Source organism: Seriola aureovittata, chromosome 1 (genome assembly GCF_021018895.1).
Source record: "Seriola aureovittata isolate HTS-2021-v1 ecotype China chromosome 1, ASM2101889v1, whole genome shotgun sequence".
Lineage (NCBI taxonomy): Eukaryota > Metazoa > Chordata > Actinopteri > Carangiformes > Carangidae > Seriola > Seriola aureovittata.
In genome coordinates, this window is record NC_079364.1 from 8,609,320 (window position 1) to 8,630,529 (window position 21,210).

General features: G+C 39.0%; 1 protein-coding gene across 1 annotated transcript in view; it reads left to right on the forward strand.

Moving 5' to 3' along the window:
• The first annotated feature begins 528 nt into the window (after positions 1 to 528).
• glceb (glucuronic acid epimerase b) overlaps positions 529 to 21,210 on the forward strand; it is a 50,604-nt gene continuing 29,922 nt past the window's right edge. The window contains exon 1 of the mRNA XM_056374289.1: positions 529 to 705. The gene's annotated coding sequence lies outside the window, so the exon portion shown is untranslated. The remainder of the gene's footprint in view (positions 706 to 21,210) is intronic.

The following is a 21,210-nucleotide window of genomic DNA, read 5'->3' on the forward strand; positions in this document are numbered from 1 at the left end:
GAGATGAACAGCAGGGGATGGGATAAATTCACTGCAAGACTCATCCAAATCATACTTTACACGGGGCGCACAAAGAATGTTGGAAGTCAGGATCATCCACAGCATATTGCCACTGCTTTTTCAACAAAAGTAATTTTGAAAAGGAAAAGTGACTGTTATGATCATTAAATTGATCAAAGGTGCTCACAACCGTTTAAAATGTTAAAAAAAATACGTTGACCTTTATATGGTTAATGGAAAATATTTAAATAGCATTTTGGCAAGGTCATTTTATTCAAATCAAATCAAATTAAATCAAATATTTATTTTATTTTATTTTATTTTATTTTATTTTATTTTATTTTATTTTATTTTATTTTATTTTATTTTATTTTATTTTATTTTATTTTATTTTGACAATGCAAACACTCTCCTCAGCCTTCGCCACAAAGCTCCAGTGGACTAATTTGATTGGTCCGTAGATATGTCGGAGCTCTCGTCCTATCTCGCGATACTGGAAATCCTTCCCAGTGAGAAGCGGATCCCAGGCTGCACTCAGTCGCTGTTGTGGCTGGGAGGCAGCACAGTCAGCCAGTCTCTTTGGTTGCACTGTGATTTAGTGTGAGGTAAAGTAGCACTCTTTTAAACTAACCGACCCACCGAAGACAATTACTACTCTCGTCCCTGAACAAACTCCTGCTCTGCACGACACCTTTGATTCTCCAGGTAAGATTGCTAACGTTGCGTCTTGTTGGCTCCCTCTGTCCAGACACTCATATGCAGTGCTAGCTGATATTTTCACAGTTCACTTTCACATCAGCATAGAAACATTTAAATCCCACCAGTCTTCGTCTTCTCTTCTGTCACGTCTTAGCCTTGCGAAACAATTAACTGTTAAGTCTTAAATTCAACCTTCAGCTTGTCTGCTTGTGTTAACGGAACCAGAGGGGAGTGCAGGAACTTCAAATCTCACTGTTGACTGTCTCTGAAATGCATACCCCTGTTAGCTTGTATGCTAACGACACATCTGCTTAGTATAAAGTAGCTGTTTGCCGTCTCAATAGCTAGCTGGCCATATCGCCACAGAAATATCAGTGTTTTATATTATTATCCTGTTGGTGAGGTTGTGACGAAGGCTACGTGAAAAAGCCATGGCAGACTGTTGTTTTTTGCGAGTAGACCAGGTTAGAAACCGACAAACTTAACTTGTGCCACGGGTCATTTTTGGTTTTAACGGCAGTTTAACTGTTGGTTTCCACTAAACATATGTTTTTACTGCAAGCCGTTGTAACAGAATGGCTACAGTACTTCGAAAAAGTTTTAGACACTAACATTAAAGTGAGGATGCTTTCAAATGTAATGGCATGAATAGTTTGTACTTACTAAATGCAGCAATCAGAAAAAAAAAAAAAATCAAATATCAATATTAACATCAATATTTTACGTGACCAGCCTTTGCTTTCAAAAGCAAGCACCAGTTCTCCTTGGTACACTCCTCGCTTTTTCAAGGTACTTGGCAGGTACAGTACGTTGCTCCAAGCATCTTGGAGAACTTGTCACAGTTCCTCTGTGGATTTAGGCTGTCTCAGTGTCTTCTATCTCTTCATGTAATCCCAGACTGACTCCATGATGTTGCAGGACTACTTGTGTGTTGCTACTTTGATGTTGCTGAACATTGTTCTTTTGGGCTCTGGCTGTGTGCTTGGGCGTCGTTGTCATGCTGCAGAGTGAATTTGGGACCGATAGGATGCCTTACTGGTGGCAGGAAGAGTCTAAACATCTAAAGTGCTTAAAACCTTCACACTGTATTGTCCTTTTAATTGCAAGTTTACTCTGGTTCTCCTCGGTGTGTAGCAGACAACGTCTCTTTTTAATGTGCAGTATCGTCTCCAACCTCAAAGATCCCCCCCCACCCAACCCATGAATTCTCCACCCACACGTGGCACACATTTCTACAGCTGTCCTGTTGTTTTAGACTGAATGGAAAAGACAGCTTATGTGCAGTTGTGCTCCTGGGAGTACAGTAATCAGAGATGCAATTACACTAACTTTACTTTTTAGTAGTCAATACTGTCCTTGACTGCGTATCTTGAACCGTCTGTCGATACCAGTTCTTGAAAGTCTAATCCCTCTCTGGTTTAGTAACTACACAGCTGTTAACAGTGTGTATTGTTAAGGATCTTCTTTATTTGGCGTTAGGCTATTTTGAGGGTACTGACATCTGTCCATATCCTTCTAAATGTCCATGAAAGAAGATAAGATAGGTTTTTGTGTCCATATACTTATAGTGAAATGAAGGTATACATAGTATAAGAGGTAGATCGATGAATTGGCCAGACCAGTATATGAACCAGTCACATATCAACAAGAAATTGTAGTTCATGATAGACCACTGACAACTCTCAGCATATATCTTTGTCACGATTCTTTAATTTAATAACCAAATTTAAGGGTTTCTTATGAAAATTGTTTTTGTGTTGTGCATATGTTAACAAAGGAATACTGCCTGATATATTGTTATCAGATTTTAATTACTGAAATTGAAAATAAACCTTAAATTTCCAGTGTCGGTCAGGTTTTATATAGTATGATTTTACACTAACTAAAGACATACTAAATAATAAATACTAAAACATATTAAAATAAAATACAGCAAAATGAATTTAATATCAGATTGTAATTTAAACATAAACTCTTAACATATATATATAATACAAACAATTTTGATACTAATGTCTTTGATTATTTTTTTCTTGCCGTTTTAAATTGGCTCAAACCTAGTTTAGAAATTTCTTTGCTGCAGTTTCTTATTACATATCAACGCACATATACACTTTTACTGATACATCTGCAATATACAAATATTGACCGATTTGTTCTAGCTTTAGTCTTATTGATCCAACGGGCAATCATACTTAGTTAATCCATTCATTTGTATGAAAATGAGGATTTCCCCAAAGGAAATTAAAGTCCACTGATATAAATGTAAATTGGGCCGTAGGCCACATAATGATTTCCTTTTATCCTATGTGTATTCCCATAAAAGTATTTTTTGTAATAAAAGCAGTCTAGCTGAAAACATTTGTTGGAAATAGACATCGTATATGAGAGGAGAGGGTTTTTTTTTCAGTGGGCTTGTAGTGCTTACTTCTCTGCTGGTCTGCACCTTGCTCAGTGTTTGATCTCTGAGCATGTGAATTCCTCTTAACAGATAGTATTAAAGAGTGTCCTAGGCTCCTTTTGTGTCCTCAACTCAACAAATAACCTCATGTCTATTCTAACAAATAGTTAGTGATTGAAAGGAGCAAGTAGAACAGCTTCACTTGTACGGTTGGTTTAGGAAGGTCAAGTTTCAAATTGTGATGACAGTTGTTGCACACTGGGTCTTTCTGCTATGATTTGAATGTCATATGTCACTACACTTTCATCACACAGTATACTAAGTAAATTTTTTTTTTATAGTAGTTGTCTACCAAATGCCTTAAATGCTTGCCCAAAAGCCAACTGGAACATGTTAAATTTTTTCTTTAATCCTATTTCATTAATCATATGCCTGCTTCTTGCCTTACACACGCCTCAATAAGTGTATTTGCACAACAATAATTTGATTATAATAACTGAGTTAAAGTAATACTGGGTTACACTCATAAACGGTGTAAGAACAATCTGATTAACCAAGCTGGTTTTTTGATCAGTCACTGAGTTTATTTCATCGTGTGTGTGTGTATATATATATATATATATATATATATATATATATATATTCATCTGGTGGCAGAGCTCAAGGCGAACAGTTGCTTAAGACCACCACTATTTGTGTGTGGGGGGGAAAAAGCCTTTGAATCTCCCACTTTGGGTGTGGACTCTTCTACATAGACAAATGAAAGAGCTCTTGTTAAACTGATCTACTCTGTCAGATATAGTGAATACTTGACAAGAAAAGCAGAGCTAATAAAGCAGCAGGCAGCTGAGAAAATCAAAAAGCAGATATCACTACAAGAGTGGACACTGGACTCCACAGCTAAGTATAATGTGTCAGACATGTCTCCTTTCAAAGCCTTTCAAAAGCTTTTATTGAATTATAAAAAAGAACCTGTTCGGTCTTTCTTTGTGTGCCACATCAACACATGAAAAATAGCTTTGTCGGAGAAAATTATTCCTCATACTGAACATTACTCTTTAAGCTTGGTATACTTATTCGAGTTCTGACTTTGGGAATTCTCTCAACTCAAAAATGTGCTAGTAAGGTTTAGGTAAAAAGTAAAAACTGAAATATAGGGGTGTAATTATTCAGAAACATTTTCATTCCAGTTGTAATCTATGATATTATGGCAGCCATTCTGTCAAACTTGGCAACCAACAGTGATTCCTGGCAGCCAATCTGGCTACCATTTCTATAAGTTGCTGTCGGGCACTGTCTGGTTTAATTTGGTTGCTCTGAATATGCACATGAACCAGAAAGGCAACAGAGAGAAGCGAGCGCAGAACACAAAGTGACGTAGAAGACACTGACATATTAGAGGTGGAAGTGAAGAATGACCGTTTTCATGGTGTGACTAAGAAATGGTTTTGATGTATTTGTTTAAAATGCACACCGGCACACACAGTCTGAAAATCTTAAATGAAAAACTTGCTTGTCTATGTAAAATACTCGCATTAATATATTTTAGTGTGTATATTCATGTGGATAAATATATGATAAAGATACAGTTTATCTTTAATAAGAACATGGTGCTAATTTTCAGCATAAATGTATAAAAGTAAATTTTGGGTTAATTAATTTAACCATGAATCTTGGTTTGCATGTTATAAAATTCACAGAAGTTGAAGCTTGGTTTGGCACAATCACAGCTTTAAACTACTTACTGACTAAAGCTGCTTAAAACTAAGGTGCTCCTGTTTGTGCCAGCTGGCTGGTATAAATGAGTGGAAAAAATATATGAATACAGTGTAGAAAACAGAATAAGTGACAATTAATCGAAATAAGAATTTAGTATATGGTTTATGGTTCAGTATATGGTTTCATAGCCAGTGAGAACGTACAGAAATGTGCCAACAAAGACTTAGAAACAAACACAACCCTGTTCCTATTTTCGAGTCCAAACACTAAGAGCTGTTGGCAGGTTGCTAATTAGGCAGTCAGCGAATAAGAAGATAGAATTGTCAGAAATGCTTAGAGAAGACAAGTACACTATATCAGAATCTAAAATATTGTATTTAAAGGTGAACCGTGTGGAATAGAATACTTTCTCATACTTCAGTAGGAAGAGAGGTGATTCCCAGTGATACTTTAAATACCAACAAACAATTTAGACTCGAACAAAGAGCTTTAAAATCCATAAATCTTAGAACCTGGCAAAGTAATCCTTTAGTCACTGGTATTGATCAACAGCTCTATCCGCCCCTCTTAGATGTATTAGGGCCATTTCCTGCTGTGGTGCAAAATGTTCCTGTTCAAAAGTTACTCGTACAGCAGAAATTGCCATGCAGCATAACGTTGTTTTTATCCACCTTCATATTACAGTTCTGTTGCATATACTTTATCATATTATGTAATCACTACCTAATTTGAAATGGGTTATGTATGACACGCATGACTTCAATTTAGTCTTGCAGCGTCTTCTGCATAATGAGTTAATGATATGTCTGTGACATTTTGGCTTTATGTGTTATTTATGTGACTTTCTTTCACATACATGTATACACTCATATGGACACAGGCATAGTCACAAAGACCTATAGATGCAGCTCTGATCTCTGAGCATGTTTCTGTTTTGTTCGCAGCTTCTGGTGTCTTGGCAGAGTCTATTTACACGATTTTACCAAATCCTCATGACTCAGTGGTATTAAACATGTCGCAATTGTAATCTCCATCTTCCCCTATTCAGTTCGTCATCTCCAGTAAAAAATATTAAAAACACAGGGTCCTATCTTGTGCTATCTGCTGAGTTTGGCAGAGTGCAGGTTTGATTTATTGTTGATGTATGTCCTTCCAAAGCCATTTCAGTCTCTTCTCTGATGAGTGCCCTTAATCAGCACATTTCACCACACTGCATGAAACAGTCTAGTGTCCTTGTGGCTTTAGTTCTCTCTTCTTGCTTCAAATGGTAACCGTGTTTTATATTTAACTCTGCTCCTTTTTACCCTTTCCTGTGGTATTTGTGCTGCAGAGTGGGAGTAGAGTAGAAACCACATATGCAGGTTGTAGCATGCCCAGACCTTTGCTCTGTTCACCGTAGTAATTAGTATCATTAAACCTGAGACCATTGCTAGTTGTCTTTGATCTACCCACTCCCTGGATTATGCAGTTGCCTATAAATGAATATCATTCCCTTTTATTACATTGTTATGCCTAAGTTTTTTTGCCAAGTCAAAACATGTCTGTCTCAACAAGAATCCGCGGTAGAAAGATCTAAGTTTCGATCTGAATGATATATTCTAACGTGTGCAGAACAGTCGTTCGCCTGTAGCTTGAATTTCTAAAACAATGGTCACTGTGTGGACTTGGGTTAAAACCTGTGTCATCTGAGCGACAACTGATGTCAGCTGATGGTACTAAATTAGTCATTCTTATCATATTTTGTGCTTGGATAAGATGCCAGTTGATACTTTGTCCCTCCTTGTGTTCTGCTCTGTATATTCCAAATTGTGCTACAGACATTTTAAAAGAGTAATATTCTGTCGGTTAGTATGAACTAATTAAACATTTTGGAATTTTTTTTCCTCATCTGAAGATGGAAAGCAAATGTAACATTTATTTTCATCTGTGTTTACACGTCTTCATTCTGAGTGTGCTTATCATTTTAATTAAGCTTTAAAGGAAAGGTCTGTGTGAGGCTGATTCTTTCCTCACACACTGATTCTTTCACATCTGTTTTCCCACTGGCTGCCCAAAAAGAGATAATTTTGCCAAATTATAGGCAGAGGACATTACAGGGTCCCATATTGTATGAAGTGAGATTTCCATGTTTGTTTTTGATAACAAAGCAGGTCTAGGTGTTATATTAATACTGCTAAAGTATCAAAGCGCTCAGTCCACACAAAAAATGCACTCAACCTGTATTCAGAAAATGAGCCGTCAGGATTTCAGTTTGTGATGTCACAAAGTTAATAGATTTTTCAGGTACTGCATTCACAGGATTGGCCAAAAACAGACATTCCCATCTGGTTTGTTTTGGTTTTTTCAATTGAATTTCAAGAAACCCCTCTTTTAAATTAGCCATTTTTTCCTGCTCCTCAAAAACCACCATCAGCCTGGAAGCAGTCAGACTGGCTGCCTTGTGCTTTTGGGCCTGTGAGACCCGTTATGGCCGTGATCTACTTGTGCTTAGTGGACGTTGGATATTAGTAAAACTAGCCTGTTCTAAACCCACTTTGCACAATGACCTGTGCGTAACTGTTTTTACCCATCTGGGATTCTTTAGTCCTCCTGATGACCTGTGTAGGGGCATACCCCAAATTTTTGAGTATCCAGTCCAGATGGATTTGAAAATAGCGCAAATGTTTGTGAAAATATGATAATAAAACAGGACAGTTGTTCTACTCCCCTTTAACGTCCACATTGCCATTGTCTGTACTGTCCACACCCAATAATAAGAAGTGCTGGATGTTTTCTCTCTCACTGGGCACATAAACACTCACAGCTTGGACTTGCTGGGTGTGAACTTCCCCTTTTGCTCTCAACGTTGGAAAATAATGTGCTATATTAAATGTTATTCACCACATATAGCCTCACTAATCCTACATAGCCTTGAATGTATTGAGAAAATGCAACAAAGGCAACTGAAGTGAAAAGAAAATAAGACTGTAGCCTTGTATTTGTTGGTTAAGTTATTTTCCATTAGAATAGAACCTCTTTCAAAGAATAAAAGCTATTAAGAGCTATTGTGGATTGTAAATTGTTGAAGCCAAGCTATTGTACTATTTTCCTTCAGCTTGCCTAAATGATGTTGATGTCTTATAGTCACTTTGTGTCTGCCCCACTGCTGTAGCTGCTTGAGCTTGCTCATGCTGGGATTTGTCTTTAACACAGACAAAGCCAGGTTGCCTCATGGTGCCTAATAATAGGCTATTAGAGAAAAGTCTGCATGCATGACACTTCCTTTAGCCTTAATCCCTGGGGCCCAAAATTTACCCTAGTCAATAGGATTGTTACAGTGCCCCTAATAACTGCATAACTGAACTCGGTGCTAGTAAGTTGGCAGGTGGAAGGTTATTTGTCTCCTTTGTGAAATTCATGTTTAGTCTTGCAATAACATGAACTCCATACTTGAACTAAATTGTTTGAGGACAATGTATTATGCAGGGGTCAGGCTTTTGAGATGCTCACTGTGACACATTAGGTGATCACAGAGTCATAAATTCTTACTGTGACTTGGCAGACAGCACAATAGACCGACCAATCATAGCTTGTCGTCTCTCACGACGTAATGATTGACGATCAGGAAGGAGGTGCCAGGGACTGATTTCACTGTTCCACCTGACAGGACCAACATCCTTCTTTTTTTTTTTTTTTTTTTTTTTTGCTTTGGCATATTTACCAGCCACAACAGCATGGATGGTATTGTTTTCACCTTGTGACTGTGTGTGTGTGTGTGATCATGCCATAATTAGGTCCTGGACATATGTACTGTAATGGGTACTTTGGCAAGTGTCTGTCACCGCGATATCATCACAACCAGATACAGTCACAAAACTTTACAGGTGTGTAGTTAAGATCAGAATGAAGGCCGACCCGTCAGAACATTATAGTGTTGACTGGCATCGTGGCTGGTGTGATTCCATTGCAAGACGATCTCTTGTTACACCTGTGCATGAAAGCTGCTTGGCATGTTGTGCTCCTGTCGGTCACCGTCATGAAATGTTGTAGAATTTATTGAACCAAATGAGACAAGGTAAAGAATTTGGACATGCAAGTGTTTTTGTCGGGGAATTAAGAGGTGTTCAGATGCTTATCCATTTGTCTTCCACTATGACACACTACATGTGATAAAATGAGCAATTAGAAAAGGGCTCCAACTGCTCATTTTTGTTTCCGAGTCCCCACACATATCAGGTCATGCAATTATCATCCTGATATCAATTAGTCTGGTCCTGAAGACTGTCAGATAGAAGATAGATTGTCCCTTGGCAAGTTTCTGAAAACTCAAAAGTTCACAACCCAACAAGCCCTTCATAATGGCTGCTTTTGTTAGCCTTTAGCCCCCATGTTTCTTGTTTTTCTAGCCTACATTCTTTGTTAATTTTTGGCAGTAGGTTGAGGGGGGTGGATGAGTCCTGGCTCTCTGTGGAACACCACTGTTCTAAACCCTGGCCCTGTGACCCCCACAGTACAACCCGCCATGGCCTGCTTCAAAGGCAACACGCAGACAGCTTATGTCTGCATACTTTGGAGCCATAACCCTCCCCCAGGCACCCTCCTTTATACCTCTCCTCAATGCTAAGCACCAACCACCCAGTACAACAAAAGAAAGTGGCCCCAGATGCCCTAAGGCCCACAGACAACAGCTATGCTCCCATCTCATTATCCTCCATACTTTTTGGCTTTCATTGAACAAATCTTTCAGAAAAATGTGTCTAACACTGATTTTGTATTGTGAGTCTAGCCAGGATTAAGAGCTGGTAGGTCCAAACAGGCTTTCCAAAGAACTGTAACACTCTGCAGGGAGCGAGATGCTCTGGTTGGCTGGTTCATGATCATGTGTGGACTGCTTGTGCCTTTGCCTTCTGTACTGTCACTGCATCAGCACGAGAACCCAAGAACCCCACTGCCCTTCCCCTTCATACACTTGGGTTAACCACACGTGTAAGCCAATAATTTAGTGCTAGTCCTCTCAGCCTGAATTGTCTCTTGCGACAGTCTGACTTGCAAGTGTCTATTCAATGGCAGTGAATAGAGATGCCACTGTGTTGTCTCTCAGCTGATGTTCTGTGCAACCAAAGTTATTAACACCCCTCTTCTTATACTGGATACTTCTCACTCCAGTTTGTATTCACAACAGACTCATCATCATTCACTTTTCCAAACAACTGTTGTCCATAATGGAACAGAGGTTAAAAAACTAAACTACAAAAACGGCATGTTTGTCTACCCTCTCCTTGATCGTCTGTGTTTGTGCCAGTGGAGTGTGTGTGTGTGTGTGTGTGTGTGTGTGTGTGTGTGTGTGTGTGTATTGACTTTTCATTGTTTTTCCTGCAGCTTTGTATTCATCATACATTCACAGTAAAATTCCTGTATTTTTCTACCGTTTTACTCTCAAAATTGGTGCCATTGTCACTATGGGTCATGCAAATTGTGCACTCACCACCTCTGCTGTAGAGATTTGGGACATATGGACTGTGCGTGTGTATAAAGAAAGTAGCCTTTTATCTTATTCGGGTAACTGCATAGGAGTGCAAAATATTCAAAAGTCAGAATAAAATTGGACCAAAATATCAGCAGTAACAAAAATTGAAAAGAGATTCAGGCAAAAGGTCAGTATTGGAAGGTTTTTTTTTTTTTTACAAAGAAGCAGCAGTGGGAAGTGTTGAGTTTGCATTAATATTTCATTAGTTTTGAGAAAATTTGACTTTATAGAACTGAAATTGAATTAAACTGCAACAATTTTGATAGTCAATAAATAGTTTGAGCTGTTTTTCAAGTAAAAATGCCAAACATGATCTGATTCCAGCTTTTCATGTGTGCAAATCTGCTGCTTTTCTTTGTTTTGTTTGATAGCAAAATGAATATCTTTGCATTTTTGACTGTTGGTCAGACAGAGCCAGTAGTTAAACGCACCATTTTGGACTCCACAAAAACACTAAAAACAGGAACAGAAGTAAAAGTCTCTAAACAACAGAAACTCCTGCTCTATGTAGGAGCTACAAAATTACTGAGCACTCGCACATTAGAGCAGTCGACCATGATGTCAGTGCAGCTCAGATGAGGGTGCTCACAGTCATGCTTTGGCCCCGCTCCCAAGCAGGACCTGCAAAGTGTGTGTTGCACTATACTATGAATTATTTATCTGTATTATTTTTTCCTTTGTCAAAGCAGGAGAGTAGTTGGTCAGATAGCTAATTTCAGTTTACAAATTATATTGTATTTATGAATGAGTTCTTTTTCATCCAGCTTGATAATTTAAGGGCTCAATGCATGAAGCTTATGAAGTAAAATGTCCCTGGACTGCAATATTGCACTCACTCTCATAAGAGCCATCCGCTCTACCCAATGTGGATAAAGGATGTCTTTGTTAATTGTTTTAATAGCCATCTTTACAACTCGGCACACTCCAATATTGCAAAACTGGGAGACTCTGACTCTCCCTCATCTTCCCTGAACATTATTAGCCTTCCTCGACCCTGCTTTGCTATGCCTCCGTGACATTCACACTTGATTAGGCTTGCAAATGAAGTTTTCCTCCTTTTGAGGTAGGAGGCGCGACCTTGGCCCCGGGGACCTGTTAAGTCTTTATTGGATTGGCTGGACATACTAAGCTAGGAAGATGTCTCAGCAGTGTTTTGCTACAGCCAGTGCACCTGCTTCATCAGCACTTCTTTCAGCTTTTCTTCATGGCTCCATTGTAGCCTCATGTCTGGACACTTGGTAGAGTCTAAGTACTTGAGATAAAGATAAACTACCAGGGGTCAAAAGAGCCCCTATTTGTCATTTGATTTATACTAGCGCTACCCAGTCTCTCAGCCACTTCAATTTATAGAAAATGCATTCAGAAAGTATTCAGACCCCTTCACTTTGCTTATATTTTTTTATGTAGCAGTTTTTTTCAAATTTATTAAAAGAGAAAACCTGAAACATCACATTGACACACAATGACTGTATTCAGCCCCTTTGCTATGACACTTTAGCTTAGGTGCCTCCCATCTCTCTTGATCTGATGAGATGTTTCTGCTAGGGAGGCCCATCTCCCCCCAACAGCAGCATGGACGGGGAGACGGGTCAGGGTTTAGGGAAAGTTGAATGGAGTAAAGTACAGAGATATCCTTAAAGAAAACCTGGTCCAACACTCTCAGGACCTTAAACTGGGCCGAAGGTTCAACCCCCAGCAGGACAAGGACTGTAAACACACAGCCATGTCAACGTAGGAGGGGCTTAGGGACAACTCTGTGAATGTCCTTGATTGGCCCTGCAAGAGCCCTGACTTGAGCCCAATCGAACATCTCTGGTGAGACCTGAAAATGTCTGTCCACTGACGGTCCCCATCCAACCTGACAGAGCTTTAGAGGATCTTGAGAGAAGAATGGCAGAAAATCCCCAAATCCAGGTTGTGCAAAGCTCGTTGCATACTCAAGAAGACTCAGGGCTGTAATCGCTGCTAAAGGTGCTTCAACTACTGAGTAAAGGCTCTAAATACTTACATTAATGCCATATTTCAGTTTTTCCTTTTTTAATAAATTTTCACAAAACTCTAAAACTCAGTTTTTGCTTTGTCAGTACAGGGTATTGCGAGTAGATTGATAAGGGAAATATGAATTTAAACAACTTTAGCATAAGGCTGCAATATATTGAAATGTGAAAAAATAAAGGGGTCTGAATACTTTCTGAATCTACTGTAGCTTACTGGAACAACTGAATGTAACAGAACCTTCAATAAAGATTTTAATTACAACTCAGCCTGCACTGGTATGACAAGGTCTGTTTTTAAAGGCTTAAACTAAGAGTAACAAAAAGGCTGATATTGATTGGTCTCCGGGGTGTCCAGCATTTTGCAAGAACTTTGATAGTGTACAGTGCCCAGTGCAGTTTATAATCACTGTGGACTCTTGTTCTCGCAATGTTGTCATTGTTTAAATAAAGTGAGCTCTACGATATGAAGAGTCATTTGAATGTGAGCAAGGAGTCGGCTCTAATAGGCCTTTTTCACAACACGCTTTTACTTGTCATAGTAGGAAAAGCACAGGTGTTATTAATAACTTTAACGATGGCTTTGTTGTATTGAAGTGTCCCAGTAAGTCGTGACAGCATGTGCATCACAGGAACCTGAAACTGAAGCAACAATCAGCTACTGTTAATTTAATTACTTACACCTTTTTACTGCGACATATCACAGCGTGCTCTGTGAAAAAGGCCTGTTAGCATCACAGGCTTTTGATGTTAACACCATATTTGACTATTGCAGTGTTTGGGGTCGAGACAAGACACTAGACCAATGAGCAATCTTTTGAATTGATTGATTTGCATGAGAAGACTTTGTTAATAAAAAAGATGACTGGATAGAAAAAATAGAAGAAGTTATTTGGCCTCTAATTATCTGCGTCATGTCTGGTTAATTATGGCATTGAGCTAAAATTATTGCCTGGGTTACTAATGTAGCACAAGCTATAAATGTTTGACTTTTGCTGTTCTGTACAGAACAGCACTTATTCATCAGTGCTAGTTTAATTTGATATATAAACTTGTTTCCTAATTATTTTAAGTCTTTTGTTGAAGTGAAAAAGTGTATCATAGCTAATTAGCTGTTTTTGACATTGTCTTCAATCACCAAAGGTGGCAGGGGGATATTTTATCTAATTTTATGGGATTATATTGTATCTGTAAATGTCTGGAGTTTATTTATTTATTTCTCTGCCATTGTACATTAGGTGGAGACTTGCTAATTTACTTTACCACTGCTCTTTTCCCACCTACAAATGAGCAGGACATTGTTTGTAATTTCTGCTAATGAGCCCCTGCTCAAACTGGCAGGCCAAAGAGGATTTAAGTTGGAGTTGACAGGTCGATTTCAGACAACTTTGTTCAAATATTACCACAAAATTAGAAAAGCATTTGCAACAAGAAAGACGGCACAATAGCTCAGTGGTGTGCACTGTTGCCTCACAGTGAGAAGGTTCAAATCTGCTGACCTTTCTGGTTGGAGTTTGTTTCTTTTCCTCATGAGTGGGTGTTCTCTGGGTGCTGTGGTTTTCCTCCTACAGTCTAAAGACATGCAGGATAGGTGAACTGAAAAGTTTTAAGGCATCGAGGGCCTGTTGATGCCCTTTAGAAGAATCAAATATTCAATGAATTATTAAAGGCCAGTTCTACTTGTAAGCATGTGAACTTGTAAAAGCATGTAATTCTTTAATTTTCAAGTCAGTTTCCCTCAGTGTAATGGTTGTTGGAAATAATAACTCAAAATGCACTGGTAATGTTTTGGCCAACCCTTCAACTAAAGGCCACAAGTAGAAGTGTTGTGCTTTAACAATTTTTGTCAGATTAACACCTCTGTTTTCCCACTTATACTTGTCAAGCTAGGAGAATATATGAGCTGTTCATGATTATTTATTGCTTTGTGAGAGTTTAAAGATTCTTATTTACCTTTTATTTTTGACATCTGCCTTGTCATTATGAATGCTACTGAAGTCAATAAGCCCTGTGAATGCTGACTGCAGAATAGGGAGTGAATTTACTGTCTTATCTCCATATCGAAGAAACACAGCTGAATAAATAGGCTTTGCTGTACCATCTAAGCACAGGAATGTCTCCTCTGCTTTTCCACTGCCCATACCTACTACATACCCACACCCATGCCTGAGTCTGAGTAGCACATTTGCCATTCAACTCAGCTCTGACAGCAATGACAAATTTGATAGACCACGGCTATCTCAATGTCATATCTTCAACCCACTTTATCCATCTACTCTAAAAAAAAAAAAAAAAAGAAAAAAAGTGATTGTCCAACTAAAGGAAGAGCCTTGCTTGTGCGGGATGACATATAATGGAATAATACTGCTGCCCAGCCTCTCACACACATCAATTCATAAGTTGCGCTGTATTGTTTGTTTTTTAGGGTTTTGTTTAATGGACCTTTTGACTCATTTGTTTTGGTGTAGCATCATTAGCTGCTACAGAGACAGGTTGCTGTCTTCAGATAGTGAAATAGTTCATCGTTCCACCTGCCGTATTTCATACATTATACATTTCATGTGTATGATTATATAAAGGTACCATACACACAGATAGACTTCTGTAATGGTCTAAGTGACCATGGAAACATCAGCCGTCCACATGGATGTTCTGGGTTACAAACTGCATTGCAAGCTGATAGACCTGTGAGGATTGTCAAAGAACTGGCAGGGCCTTGTGCAGTCTGTAGAACCTGAAGTACATTATATTTCTGAATTACCAAAATGAAAAGCAAACATTAGTATAATAGCCTTAATGCCCTTTACATAAGTCTGTGCGGCCACAGAAACGCGTGTGACGCAAGGATAAAGCGAAAGGGAAGGAAGTGGCTATGGAGAGAGGATGAAAAGATTTATCAAAGAGCAATTACAGGGAAGAGAGAAAACTGAAGATTGGCAGGACACTGTCGCCCTGACTGGAGTAATAATTTGCTTGGAAAGGCCGCTTATAGGTAACCTTGCAGAATATAGCTAAGACAAGGTCAACTAGAAGGAGCATCACCTCAAGGCTTTTACCATTCTCTCTGAACAGCGCTCCTCTCCATTGCCAGACATGTTCAGCCTCGTTGCTGGATGGCCTAAAGACTCTTGACATTTCTGGTGAATTCTTTAGCTCAGTGAGACAAGGTGCTTTACATATTCAGTCTCATGACAGACTCCGCCTTCATTATCTCTACTGCGACTCGTTAGGTCTTGACATTTTTTCTCAAGTTGAAAATAAAAAAACCTGAGATATTTCAACCAAACACTAAAGTGTCCTTCAGCGGCAGCAACCAGTTTTTTCTGTGGGTGAAGGGAGAACATATAGCCACATATTATCAGGCTAAATCTAATCTCCTTGCAAAGTGATGGTTAATTTTCTCACTGCAACAGGAGCACTCTTATTAAATCAACATGTTTGTCTAAGAGTCAATACACAAAATACACAGTGACTTTAAAAGCCTTTTGGCGGGACCTTGTTGCTGTAATTATTCCTGCAAAGACCTCTGGGGATCTAATCATTTATTAGGAACCTGACCTCAGATTCCTCTAGATAAAATTGCAGGAAGCACTTCCTCTCCCAAACAGAAATCATGGCAAGGATTTCTAATCTGCTTCCTGCCTTTGTACCCTTCCTCATCCTCAAAACAACAGTGTCTTTCCTTCATCACCCCCTCATTACTGTTCCCCACCCAGCAGAGGAAAAACAGGAAACAGAAAGTGAATCTTGTGTCATCCAAATGTCGGTACATTTAGTTTTCACAATCTACAGTTGCTTCCTTTTCTACACAGAGTGGTGCGAGGCCTTATAGCGCAGAGCGGCACGCACATGTAACTTATTAATGCTGTAAATGTGGTCTGCATTTGGATATTACTGGAAGTGAGACAACTGAGTTTGGCTTACTTGAGTGTGCCTGTTATGATCAATGACCTGAAACATTTTGGTGTCCCACTTTCGTCTTCTTTTTTTTTCTATTTCTGTCTTTTCAGTCAGAAGGCTTGACATTTTATGAGCAAGACTCTCTGATTGAGGAATAATGATATATGCATATGCAGAATTCTGAGAGGAGAAGAAAACCTCTGCCACCCTCCTCTCTCAGGAGCCCTTTGTTCCCCTGTCTTTATTTTTTCATTCCGTCATATCTGGTGGAGATTGAGCGATATATACCATCAAAGCCTTTTTGAAGCTTCCCACTCTCTTCCAAAATCCTTTTGATTTCCGACAGCATGAGCTGCTTAATATTCCAAACTAGTCGGTGGCCTTTTCAGAGAACTAACAAGGTTCTGAAGATGCAAGTCTTGTCTTCGCGTGAAAGGCAGCTGGGGCACAGCCCTCCTCTTTTTCAGAGCTCACACCGAAGTGTTTGTGCTTCTAACAAGTTCAGAGCTGTTCGTCAGAAACACAGACGCTGATAAGACATGTTCTCGCGTCACTTGTCTTTCTGTGCTTGGTCTGCAAGAGTGCCCGTCCTCTGTCCTGTCAACGACAAAATATAGTTAATAGAATTATAATATAGTTTTTTATTTTTTGCATTTTACTTCAGAGGAGGGAAAGTCATCAAATATTAGTTTATTTGTTTTGATTATTTAAAAATGTATCGCATTGAGTTTAAACTGATCTGCCCCATTTAAAAGAAGGAGCAATTATATGATCAACAGAAAATTAAATGGCAGCTATGATGATGATTGATTAATTCATTTTTCAGGGGAATATGTCACACTGGTTCCAGCTCTAAGATATGCAGATTTGCTCTCTTTCTCTGTTTAATACTACTGCTAACTGAATGTCATTGGTTTTTGGATTGTTGGTTAGACAAAAAAAAAAAATTAAGATGTCACGTTGGTGAATTTTTTTTTTTTTTAACTATTTTTTGCCATTTCATAGACTAAACAATTAATTGCTCAGGTAATGAAAGCTGTTGTTAGTTGCAGCCCTACTTCATTTTATAAAAATCAAGATTAATTTGAACATAACGTGATGAGCTTCACCTCGAAGTTAGCAGCATGTAGTGTTGTGTAGCAGGAGGGGATGCTGCTTTGTTGGCTTTAAGTTTACAATTTCAGCTTTTTGCATACTTAATCAGATACTGAATAATTCCTGTGCCTACAGCTTTATTGCTGGTGTGTGAGTCTATTTATTTGCACAGTCTGTGGTTTATTACTAGAATCTGATGGTATAGTCTTTCCATCGGCAGCTTTTGCTTACAAGCATGAAAGCAGAGTTCACTACAGAGAGCACCACAGAGGCTTGACAGGCACCAAGGGTATTTACTCAGCTTCCAAAAAACTTCCAAACTCTTATTTACTTTCATCTTGGCTTCCTCTTGCAAGCTTGCCTTTGCTGCCTCCCACTCCAAGTCTTATTCTCTCATCCTGTTTTCTTCACTTTAGAGTTGGAGTGCAAAGCAGGAGTGGCTCTCAGAAACACTTCAGTTTTCAAGTTTCTCTGTTGTGTACTGCATATGCGCACTGACTCCATCTGCCTCTCCAGGGCCTGTTTGTTTTTGTTGCCTCTGTCTTTAACTGTGTCACTCTTAGCAACTGAAATCACCACCATCTAATGACTGAATGCAAAAAAGGTAGCTCAGAGTATATGTTTGTCAAAAGGGTAACTAACCTATGATGCTACAGGTGAAGTGTGGGAGTATGTCGTTTTTAGAAAATTCACAACTGAAAAATAGTTTCTGCATGGGAAAGAGGAGAACAAACAGTAGGTGAACAGCTGCACCCAATCCGAGCGTAAGTTGCTGCAACAGATCTGCATTTTTTTCACCGGCACAAAAAGGGAGTGACAGAGCCCCTAAATGTATGCAAAGCACCACTAAATAACATCAGAATTTACTGTCTATATCCCTGAACGCTTGTGACAGCCACAACGCATCTCTCATCATGTGATGCCGGCTCACTGAAACCCTCTTTGTTCGCTAAATCCGGTGTGAAAATTACCCCAATGTTTTGAGAGTTGGGAGAGGTTGGCATGGGGCCAGTGCTTTGGAAGAATACGGCTAGCATTGGTGACTAGCTTGAGCCCTCAGGTTTTTGGCTTTTAGACTGGGACCATTAATTAACTTGCTAAAAGAATCTCATTGAGGGGTTCATAAAGCAGTGATCGAGGCTTGCCTTTTTTTGTAGTAAAGTTCTTCATTGGCAATGTTTCGTTTTTTGGTCAACGGATATTTCTTTGATTGAATCAGACCAGTATTGATGTAGAGGCATTTTATTCTGTCTTTGCAGTCTATATTAAGATCTACCCCAGGCCCAGATTGTCTCATTCTTATTGCTTGTGACAGGTCATTATGAATAGGTAATGAGCAAGAATTTCAATTATTTTTTTTTAAATGTATTTTTTGTTTAACCTTTGGTATAAAACATGCATAATGTAAAATAGCCTGAAAAGAGACACCTTCTCTTTTTTTTCTCCCATCCAGTGACAGACCGAATCTTCTAAATTTAGCTTTTTGTCCCTGTGTCTCTTTATACACGAACATAACAGAATGGACCACACACATTTATTGGTTTTGACTTGGCAAACAGATGCGTACTTTCAAAAACACATCATTTACTCTATGCAGGCAGACAGCACCTGGAAAAAGAGCAGGCTATTTTTTATCCAATGACGGCTTCGGTATTGAACTCACTTTGAATTTTGACCGTTAAGCCCGTAAAGTTGATGAAATGTGAGGTAAGAAGTGATCACATTTAATCAGTTTGCTCCAACTCTGCAAGCAGAAACCTCAATTACTTGAGCTCTTCACTTTGCAGAGTTCTTGGATATTGCTCTGGGCATCAGATGGTCAGTGATAGCTGGCACCATGGTGGCATCAGTGGTGTGATCATTCAATGTTTGGCCAGCCACTGACTCCCCAGAGAAAATATATGTATTATGAATGCCCAACAGATGGGTCCCCATCTCTCTTTTTACCCCGAGTACAAGTCCTGATAGATGTCTGCTTGTGTCAGGGTGGCAGCAAATGAAGAGCGACTAAAATAATTAATGACCTAATATCATTCTCAGTCAAGCCGCCGTTAAAGAAATATCCTCAGCCTAATGTTTAAAATGTATTCACAGGACAGAGCCATAAAGTTGATGTTCATGATTCATATTCAAGGTGTCAGCGCCTTGCTTAAGAAAGGTCAATTGAATGGGACAGTATGTAAAAGCTGTGAAAATGGTGTCAGTGCAGTGCAAGCTTGGAGAGCTACATGCTAAGCCACCTTGAAGAGGTGCGGCAGAGTGCAGCTTGGCTTTCACTACCTTTGATTACACATCCTTAAGAGACTATTTCTGTAACTCTTTCTGTAATATTTCGCCCTGGTTCAACTTCAACTTTAGAAATAAAACTTCATTGAAATTTCACATGTGAAAATCTCTTAGAAAAAGAAGCCCTTCATCATCCAGTCTGATGTTAGTGCAGTGTATTTGAGTATATTTCAAATAAATAGCTTGTATCATAGCCAAGGTGCTCATTTTTTATCAAATATCCAAATTTCTGGTAAATACCAGAAAACCTCAAAAAGTCCTTCAGCTACTTTTTCCTGGTGTATTTTTTTGGCAACACTCATTTTTGGATAAACACTTATTGAAAATAAGGAGTGTTTTGAATAAAACAGGACCTGACCAAGACATCTTTTATATATAGTGTCAATAAAAATGACAGTCTACTGACAGCATTTTAAATTCAGATATTTAAACATTGTTGTAAAAGATCTGTCTATATTCAGAGTTTCCCCACATAACACCAGTTAGCAGAGTTGGTTATCGATCCCCTGCTGTGCTAAATCAGATAGTTCCTGCTGCATTTTATCTCATTATCAGTGTAGTTACTAGATGATGGTCTAAACAGTCACCTCACTGATCTAATATGTGACCTTGGCTGTGTTATGTAGCGCCACCGCTCATTTCCACTAAAGCTTAATGAGTTCAATATTATATTTTATAAATTTGTCACAATTTAATCTGTTGAAAGTGAAGGTGTTCTTTTATTCAGACAAGGTGGGGTGCCTCCACTATAAAACACAGATGAAGCCAAATATGTTTTATTTTCCTGGGAACAAGTGTGCTAGGAAGAGATTCCTCATTGAGGAAGCTAGTGGCACATCCACACTCGGCCCCTTTGACTTCTCAGTGTTCAGTGGAAAGGAAACAGAACTGCCTGTGCAATGGTCCTTTTGGTTTAACACAGATAAGTGTTATTTTGCATGGCTACCCATAAAAGTATAGATTAGTATGTTACTCTTGACCATCTAATTTTGGCTCCTGACTCAGTTGAGATGCTTCTTTAAGGCGTACAGGGCGATAACCAGATGTTCAGAGAGAGGAGATACGTGAAATGAAATGTTGCCTAGAAAGTGCCTAGATGGCAGGAGTGGTGCAGGATAAGCTCTTGGAAGAATGAGCGAGGGTGACATTTACTCTCATTTTCTACTTCTCACCATCTGCCTGCAGCACACCTGCCTCAAAAAAGCATCAGTACGCCCAAACAGTAGCCAGGGAATATTGATTAAGACTGCTGACATTTATACTTCCTTTTCACTCGGGCTGGGTACAACATGTTCCATCTTTCAGATGAAGGCAGGTTACACACAAATGCACACATCCTCCCAGTGTGTCATCACAGTGATATTAGGTCAGAAAGATTTAAATAAAATTGAATTTCTTTCGCAAACCTTATGCAGTATGGATCGAATAAGCAGGTTGTTAGCTACAGGTTTTGAACATGAATTAATTTTGTTCATGTTTGGGATTTTGCCTCTTCTGCCGGGGTTGGGGTACAGACAGACTGACTGACAGAAAGGCTGGAAAGCTGGTCTCTCTGCATCTTCTGTAGTTACTTATTTGTACCAGACAAGCTGTTGTCAGCTGTTGTATGT